This window comes from Rhinopithecus roxellana, chromosome 13, assembly GCF_007565055.1.
Source record: "Rhinopithecus roxellana isolate Shanxi Qingling chromosome 13, ASM756505v1, whole genome shotgun sequence".
NCBI classification, from domain to species: Eukaryota; Metazoa; Chordata; class Mammalia; order Primates; family Cercopithecidae; genus Rhinopithecus; species Rhinopithecus roxellana.
The window spans coordinates 13045501-13053847 of NC_044561.1; the positions used below are offsets into that span (position 1 = coordinate 13045501).

The 8347-nt window shown below is 52.2% G+C and overlaps 1 long non-coding RNA gene across 1 annotated transcript; it reads left to right on the forward strand.

Annotated features, from left to right (window-relative positions):
• The first annotated feature begins 3635 nt into the window (after positions 1 to 3635).
• On the forward strand, positions 3636 to 6735 carry LOC115892748. The gene is made up of 3 exons (XR_004052630.1): positions 3636 to 3689; positions 5082 to 5144; positions 6615 to 6735. It is a non-coding gene; the product is annotated as an uncharacterized LOC115892748 (long non-coding RNA).
• The last annotated feature ends 1612 nt before the right edge of the window (positions 6736 to 8347 follow it).

Sequence of the window (8347 nt, forward strand, 5' to 3'; positions counted from 1 at the left end):
AAGCTGGGCGTGGTGGCACGTGCCTGTAATCCTAGCTACTCAGGAGGATGGGCCAGGAGAATCACTTGAACTCAGGAGGTAGAGGTTGCAGTGAGCCGAGATCGAGCCACTGCACTCCAGCCTGGGTGATACAGCAGGACTCTGTCTTGGAAAAAAAAAAAAGATCAGGCAGGGCACGGTGGCTCATGCCTGTAATCCCAGCACTTTGGGAGGCTGAGGTGGGTGGATCACTTAAGGTCAGGAGTTCGAGATCAGCCTGGCCAACATGGTGAAACCTCATCTCTACTAAAAAGATAAATAAATAAATAAACACAAAAATTAGCTGGGCGTGGTGGCGCACACCTATAGTACCAGCTACTCGTGAAGCTGAGGCAGAAGAATCGTTTGAACCCAGGAGGCAGAGGTTGCGGTGAGCCAAGATTGTGCCACTACACTCTAGCCTGGGCAACAGAACGATACTCCGTCTCAAAAAAAAGATCATACCTATTCTCCTGAGCTGGACACTGAGACGCAGAAGGGTAAAAATTTTGTTTGCCGAGATCCCCCAACCAGGAAGTGGTAGTGCTGGAATTTTAACCAAAATATATTTGACGCCAAGGCTCAAACTCTCTCCACTGGGATTATTAACCCTTATCAGTTTATCTGTGCTATGTTTTCAGGTAAGAAAACTGAGTACTGTGCCTGTGACCACTTTGTGTGTTTGTTTGTTTGTTTGTTTGAGACGGAGTTTCACTCTTGTTGCCCAGGCTGGAGTGCAATGGCATGATCTTGGTTCACCACAACCTCTGCCTCCCGGGTTCAAGCAATTCTCCTGCCTCAGCCTCCCGAGTAGCTGGGATTACAGGCCTGCGTCACCATGCCTGGCTAATTTTGTATTTTTAGTAGAGATGGGGTTTCTCCATTTGGTCAGGCTGGTCTCGAACTCCCAACCTCAGGTGATCTGCCCACCTCGGTCTCCCAGAGTGCTGGGATTATAGGCGTGAGCCACTGTGCCCGGCCTCTACGTTAGTTTTACAAGGGCCCAAAGCAGAAACAAACCTCCAGTCCTGTAGCATATAGGATGAAAGCCTAAGCCTTCCTATCCCCCACCTGACCTTCAATGCCCATAGGGAACCTGCCCCAGCCCATTTCTCATCTGCTGTTCTGGTCGTCTCCCCAAAAGGCCACACTTTTCCTTGCATCCACACATCTACACTTTGACACTTTGGGTGAAGTGGAAAAAGTCTGGTGGAAGAACTAGTTCTAAATATCAGCTTAGTCACTTATGTGCTTTGTGACCATAGGCAAGCCACTTGACCTCTCTGAGTCTCACTTTACTCAGCTGGAAAATGAGAAAAGATACGCCTAAGTCTTAGCTTAGCACCTGTCTGCTGATTAATATGCATTAGCTGAAGGAAGGGGGACATTTATTGTGCCCCTGCCACGTGCCAGACCCGGTGAGAGACACTGGCGACGCTGTGGTGAACCCGGTAGTCACAGCGGCTGCTTTTCTAGGGACTGTTCTTGAAGTGGAGGGTGTGGTCTATTGCAGCAGGAGATTGAGTAACTGGGCCTTTGTAACTGTGGGCAGGATTCCTCCTGAGCTGAAGATGAGTGCCTTAAGCCAGGTGTGAGGGTGGGGAAATACCCTAATTTGACAGAAGAGGAAAGGAAACTTGCCTCACTCGGCTTTAAGCGGTGAGGCCAGAATTCAAACCCAGGCGCTGCTTTGATAGGCCACCCTGGTTTCCTCTTGCATCCGCACTGCTGAGCAGAGAGCCCGGCACCTGGTGGGATATCAAAGACACAGAGGCGGCCAGCAGTGAAAGCTGTATTGAAAAGAAGCTAGAGGAAGCCGGTGAAAGCCAGAGGTTGGGGGATGGGGACAGGGAAGGCTGTGAATGGAGCGGACTTTTATTGACCAGCCAGCCCTTGGCCAGGTCCCTTCCTCAGATGTGTGTGTTGGCAGGAAGAACCTGGCTGGGCATCTCTGTGCACTGTCTATGGATGAATGAAGGAGGACCTGAGTCTTTCTTTTTTTTTTTGAGATGGAGTTGTACTGTTGTCACCCACGCTGGAGTGCAGTGGTGCGATCCCAGCTCACTGCAACCTCCACCTCCCGGGTTCAAGCAATTCTCCACCTCAGCCTCCTGAGTAGCTGGGATTACAGGCATGTGCCACCACGCCTGGCTAATTTTGTATTTTTAGTCGAAACAGGGTTTCTCTATGTTGGTCAAGCCTGGTGTCGAACTCCCGACCTCAGGCCTGCCTCGGCCTCCCAAAGTGCTGGGATTACAGGTGTGAGCCACTACGTCCGGTGCACCTGAGTCTTTCTAGTCCAGGCTGAGCTCTGGGCCGTTCAGCGCTTCTCAAACCCACAGCAGTGCCTCATTGCAAGAGGAGCTAGTGGGATACAGCAGGAGAAAGCGGGGAGGGAAAAGGCAGGTCAAGGAACTGAACTACAGGCCCACTCGACAGTTCCTCCAGGTCTTTGTTGTTTACTGAAGGAACCATGTGAATGTGGCCTTCCACTCCCTGCTCTATCTGTGTTTGTTTTAACATAATCGATTCCCTCCCTTCTTGCCAACAAAGGGCTGGGGTAAAACTGACCGCACAGAGCCTGCCTAACTGTGCATTGTCCCTCGCTGTGGACTCTGTACCCCGAGCACAGCAGGGTCCCAGGGCTCCAGGGGAGAGGCCCCCCAGGCACCCCCTTCCCTCAAACAGCCAGTCTTTCCCTCCTCCATTCTCAGACCTTACCCTCCCCACATGTCATAAAGGTCCTATGCCCTGACCTCCCTGAGTCACCTGTTTCTCTGTATCTCTATCTGTTTCTGTGGCTGCCTCTGCCACTAGACAGTGGCCTCCAATACTTAATTATGGTGGGCAGGGCCATGGTCTGCCTCCCTCGGTGTCCTCAGCACAGCAGGTCTAGCCTGGGTAAGTGGACCCTGGGAAAAGAGATAAGTGAATGAGGCCGGGTGTGGTGGCTCATACTTGTAATCCCAGCACTTTGGGAGGTCGAAGTGGGCAGATCCCTTGAGGCCAGGAGTTTGAGACCAGCCTGGCCAACATGGTGAAATCCCGTCTCTACTAAAAATACAAAAACTAGCCAGGAATGGTGGCTCAAGTTTGTAATTTCAGCTGCTTGGGAGGTTGAGGGAGGAGAATCGCTTGAAGCCGAGAGGCGGAGGTTGCAGTGAGCCAAGACTGCGCCACTGCACTCCAGCCTGGGCGACAGAGCAAGACTCCATTTCAAAAAAAAAAAAACAAAGACATGAGTGAATGAATAAATGGAAGGGCAGTAGGCCCTTGGGGGTTGTGGTGAGCCAGATAATGACCCCGAAGATGTTCACGTCCTGATCCCCCAAACCTGCAAATGTGTTACCCTACATGGCAAAAGCAACTTTGCAGAGGTGATGGAGTTAGGAATCTGGAGATGGGAAGAAATTCCACCTGCAGCCAGCGGCTTCAGTCCCTGCCTGAGCCCCAGCCCGCCCCTCCCACCGGCCTGCCTGCACCTGTCAGCCTTTCCCAGTCAGCCTCACAATCACATGTGCCAATTCCTTGCAATCCATCTGTCCATCTTTATCTCTGCCTCTATATTTTCTCCAGGTTCTGTTTCTCTGGTCAAGCCCTGACTGATACAGGAGCCCAGGAAATTGGCCTCTTGGATCTGAATTTGGGAGACCACTCAGAAAGTGACCGAGGTGGGTAGGGGAGAGCAGGCCTAGGAATAGTCCGGGAGGTCTGGTGCCCCTCCGTTGGAGCCTGTGTTGCACCCACACCTCCAGGGCCAGGAGACTGGCCCTGTTGACCTTGGCTGTGGGCCCGTGGAGGTGGAGTGCAGGCCCCCACAGGCAGCTGAGCAAACAGGGCAGTGGGGGCTGGGGGAGCAGAGCTGGGGAAGGGACGGGGAGAGAAAGGAGCCGTGGGATGCAGGTGAGGACGAAGAGTGGGCTTGGAGGTGCTCGGAAAGCTGGGCCAGCCCTGCCAAAACCTGCTCCAGTGTCTAGCCTGTGGCCAGGCTGAACCAGGCACTGGGGACACCATGGAAGACACGACATAGCCCCTGCCCACATGGAGCACACCGTCCCCCTCCCTGAGCTGCCTGGACCCCCAGTAAGTGCAGCTCCTGGCACGTAGTAAATAGCTCTGGAACGAATGATCTGAGACTAGACTCCAGCCAACAGAGGCCCTAGAAAGAGGCGTTTGACAAATGAGGCCTGGGAAGAGAGAAAAGGATGACCTGGTGGAGACTCGGAGTAGGGAGTGGGATGAGAAGGGGCTGGGGCTGGGAGGACAGGCTGCCCACGCATGTCCAGGGCAGCCCCCCAGCCCTGCAGCCCCACGGTGGAAGAGTTCTTTTCCTGTCTCCCCTCCATCCATTCACCCCCAGGCATGGCTAATTTTCCTTTTTAGGGACAGCTGCTCTTTCCGCTCCTCACAGAGTAACAGAGCCAGAATCCCTGCCTGGTTCCTGAGACCCCCATCTGCCCAGACCTCGCCTGGACTGTGGTTTTAGCAAATAATTTGGATCCTTCTAGAGCTTGGGGGAGGAAGCCTCCACCCCTTCCTCCTTAGTGGTGTTAAGAAATGCTCAGCATTCCAGGGTTAAGAGGGCCAGGGGCCATTCTTCTCAGCACAGGGACAGACTCAGAGGAACAAAATGAAGGAGGAACCCAGCACCCGTCCCAGGCTCTCAGCTCCCTCCCGGGGTCACCTGGGGACTGGCGGTGAGGCCAATTCATTCAGCTCCCAGGGAAGGAGGCCTTGGGGAGCCTGAGAATGTTCAAGAGCAAGTTCCTGGGGCTTCCCGCACAGGGTTCGGGGCTCCTGTCTCAGAGCTCCCAGAAGAGGCCCTGCCTGGTTCCTGCTAGTCTCCCCATCATGCCCAGCCCAGCCTGGCACCAGAGAGCACTCCATGAGTGTTTGTGGAATGGACGCAGGGTGGGGGAGTAGGATGTAGGGTATCAGAAATGACCTCTGGGAGGGCCCACATCGATGCTGTGTGAAGTAAACAGTGAGACTGTGGGGTGTGCGCTGGGGGTCAGGCACTGCTGCAGGCCAGATGTGAGGACTCCCATTTATTCCTCACACAGCCCTGTGATTGTGCTACCACGATATCCCCATATCACAGATGAAGGGGCCAGAGCTCAGAAAGGGTAAGTAACTTGTCCAAGGACACGCAACAGATAAGTGCAGGGACCAGCATTTGGACTCCAGAGTTCCTGCTTTTTTGTTTTGTAGAGATGAGTCTCACTAGGTTGCCCAGGCTGGTTTCCAACTCCTGGCCTAAAGCAGTCCCCCAACTTCAGCCTCCTGAGTTGCTGGGACTAGATGTATGACTATGCACCCAGCCTGAAGTCCCTGCTTTTTTTTTTTTTTTTTTTTTTCTGAGACGGAGTCTCGCTCAGTCGCCCAGGCTGGAGTGCAGTGGCCGGATCTCAGCTCACTGCAAGCTCCGCCTCCCGGGTTCACGCCATTCTCCTGCCTCAGCCTCCCAAGTAGCTGGGACTACAGGCGCCCGCCACCTCGCCCGGCTAGTTTTTTTTTTATATTTTTGTAGTAGAGACGGAGTTTCACCGTGTTAGCCAGGATGGTCTCGATCTCCTGATCTCGTGATCCGCCCATCTTGGCCTCCCAAAGTGCTGGGATTACAGGCTTGAGCCACTGCGCCCGGCCAGTCCCTGCTTTTAAGTGTTAGGCACACTGCCTCTGGAGAGGGAGGAGGAGAAGTAAAGGCCTGGGTGAGGGACAGTAAACATGAGATACTTGAGAAAAATAAGAAGGCCTGAGGGGCCAGATTTCGGTGATGATTCACATCTGTAATCCCAGCACTTTGGGTGACTGAGGCAGGAGGATCACTTGAGCCCAGAAGTTTGGGACCAGCCAGGGCAACATAGTGAGACCCCCATCTCTACCAAAAAATAGAAAAAATTAGTGGGGCGTGGTGGTACATGCCTACGGTCCAGCTACTCAGGAGGCTGAGGCAGAAGGATCACTTGAGCCCAAGAGGTTGAGGCTGCAGTGAGCCATGATCATGCCACTGCACTCCAGCCTAGGTGACAGAGTGAGACCCCGTCTCAAAAACAAACAGACAAAAAACCCCAAGGCTGCGGAGCTGGTGCGGTGGGTAACGGTGGAACCCAGGACTCTAGTTTCTCTGTCCTGCCCGTTGGAGTTCCAGGTAGGATGTCTGAGGGAGACATGGTTTGCTACATATAGCTACATGGAAAGACCCCAGGACTAGCCAACTTGTAAAGCCCTTAGGGCAGTAAGATTTTAGGCTGACACTTGCATCTGGCCTGGGGTCAGCAGGCGCTCAGGCCTGCTCTGAAATGGAGGACCACTGGCTCAGTTTACCTTTGATTGGAATAGGCAGGGTGGGGGAGCAGCAAGGACACAGGGAGTTGGGGAATCCTGGCCCTATCCCTAAGCCCCCTCTAACAGTGAGACCCTGGGCACATCACCTAAGCACTCTGGGCCTCCAATGATAATCCTCTGTCCATCTGGCAGGTAGGTCAATTTGACAATTTTAGTGGGTCAATTTGGCAGCGGCTGTTTATTCGGCACTGCTGGTGTGTTACCTTGGTGACTCATCCCAGTGACCTACTGGTCACCCCATTTAGCAGATGCTTCCTAGGAAGACGGTGAAGACAAACTGAGCCTTTATGTCCGAATGGCTCTTTACAACCTGCAAAAGGCACTTATGGACCTAACTGAATTTGATCCTTCACTCAAACCCAGAAGCCAGGCGGGCACACTTCATTGTTCCATTTAAAGATGAAGAAACTGGCTGGACATGGTGGCTCATGCCTGTAATCCCAGCACTTTGGGAGGCCGAGATGAGTGGATCACCTGAGGTTGGAAGTTCGAGACCAGCCTGACCAACATGAAGAAACCCCATCTCCACTAAAAATGCAAAATTAGCTGGGTGTGCTGGTGCTTGCCTGTAATCCCACCTACTCGGGAGGCTGAGGCAGGAGAATCGCTTGAACCCAGGAGGCAGAGGTTGCAGTGAGCCAAGATCATGCCATTGCACTCCAGCCTGGGCAACAAGAGTGAAATTCTGTCTCAAAAAATAAAATAAAATATAATAAATAAATAAATAAAAATAATTTTTTTAAAGATGAAGAAGCCAAGGCAAGTAAAGGAGTGGGTTGCTCAAGATTCATTGATCTTTAGGGAACAACAAAGACCTTCAATTTGGGTTTTTTGACTCCCTGTTCAGTACTTTTTTTACACCCCCCTGCAAAAGAATACATTTATAAGCATCCAACACCATTCATCTTGCTGTCTTATCGCAGAATCCTGATCAGAATTCAAATAGTTTGCCAGCCGGGTGCGGTAGTTCACACCTATAATCCCAGCACTTTGGGAGGCTGAGGTGGGTGGATCACCTGAGGTCAGGAGTTTGAGACCAGCCTGGCCAACACTGCAAAACCCCATCTCTACTAAAAATACAAAAATTAGCTGGGTGTGGTGGTGCTCGCCTGTGATCCCAGCTACTTGGGAGGCTGAAGCAGGAGAACTGCTTGAACCAGGAGACGGAAGTTGCAGTGAACCAAGATTGCACCCCTGCACTCCAGCCTGGGCAACAGACCAAGACTCCATCTTAAAAATAATAATAATAATAATAATAATTCAAATAGTTTGCCATGAATGGAGGATTTTTTACAATGGGAAAATTTTTTTTAAAAAGAATTAAAATAGTAGTAATGACAATAGCTACCTTCACTGAGCTGTGTCACGGAGTCTCGCTGTGTCGCCCAGGCTGGAGTGCAGTGGCGAGATCTCGGCTCACTGCAAGCTCTGCCTCCCGGGTTCCCCGCCATTCTCCCGCCTCAGCCTCCGAGTAGCTGGGACTACAGGCGCCCGCCACCGCGCCCGGCTAGTTTTTTTTTTGTATTTTTAGTAGAGACGGGGTTTCACCGTGTTAGCCAGGATGGTCTCGATCTCCTGACCTCGTGATCCACCCGCTTCGGCCTCCCAAAGTGCTGGGATTACAGGCTTGAGCCACCGCGCCCGGCCGCTGTTTTGTTTGTTGTTTAGTAAAGACAGGGTTTCACCATGTTGGCCAGGCTGGTTTCGAACTCCTGACCTCAAATGATCTGCCCACCTCAGCCTCCCAAAGTGCTGGGATTATAGGCGTGAGCTACTGCACTCGACCTAAGAGCCCACATTTTCAGTCTCTGTGTATCCCTCTACACTCAGCATTTTGCTTTACGAGAGTATGAGGGCTCCACAAATTTATTTCTTTATTATTTTTATTTATTTTCTTTTTGAGACGGAGTTTTGTTCTTATTGCCCAGGCTGGAGTGCAATGGCGCCATCTCGGCTCACCACAACCTCTGCCTCCCAGGTT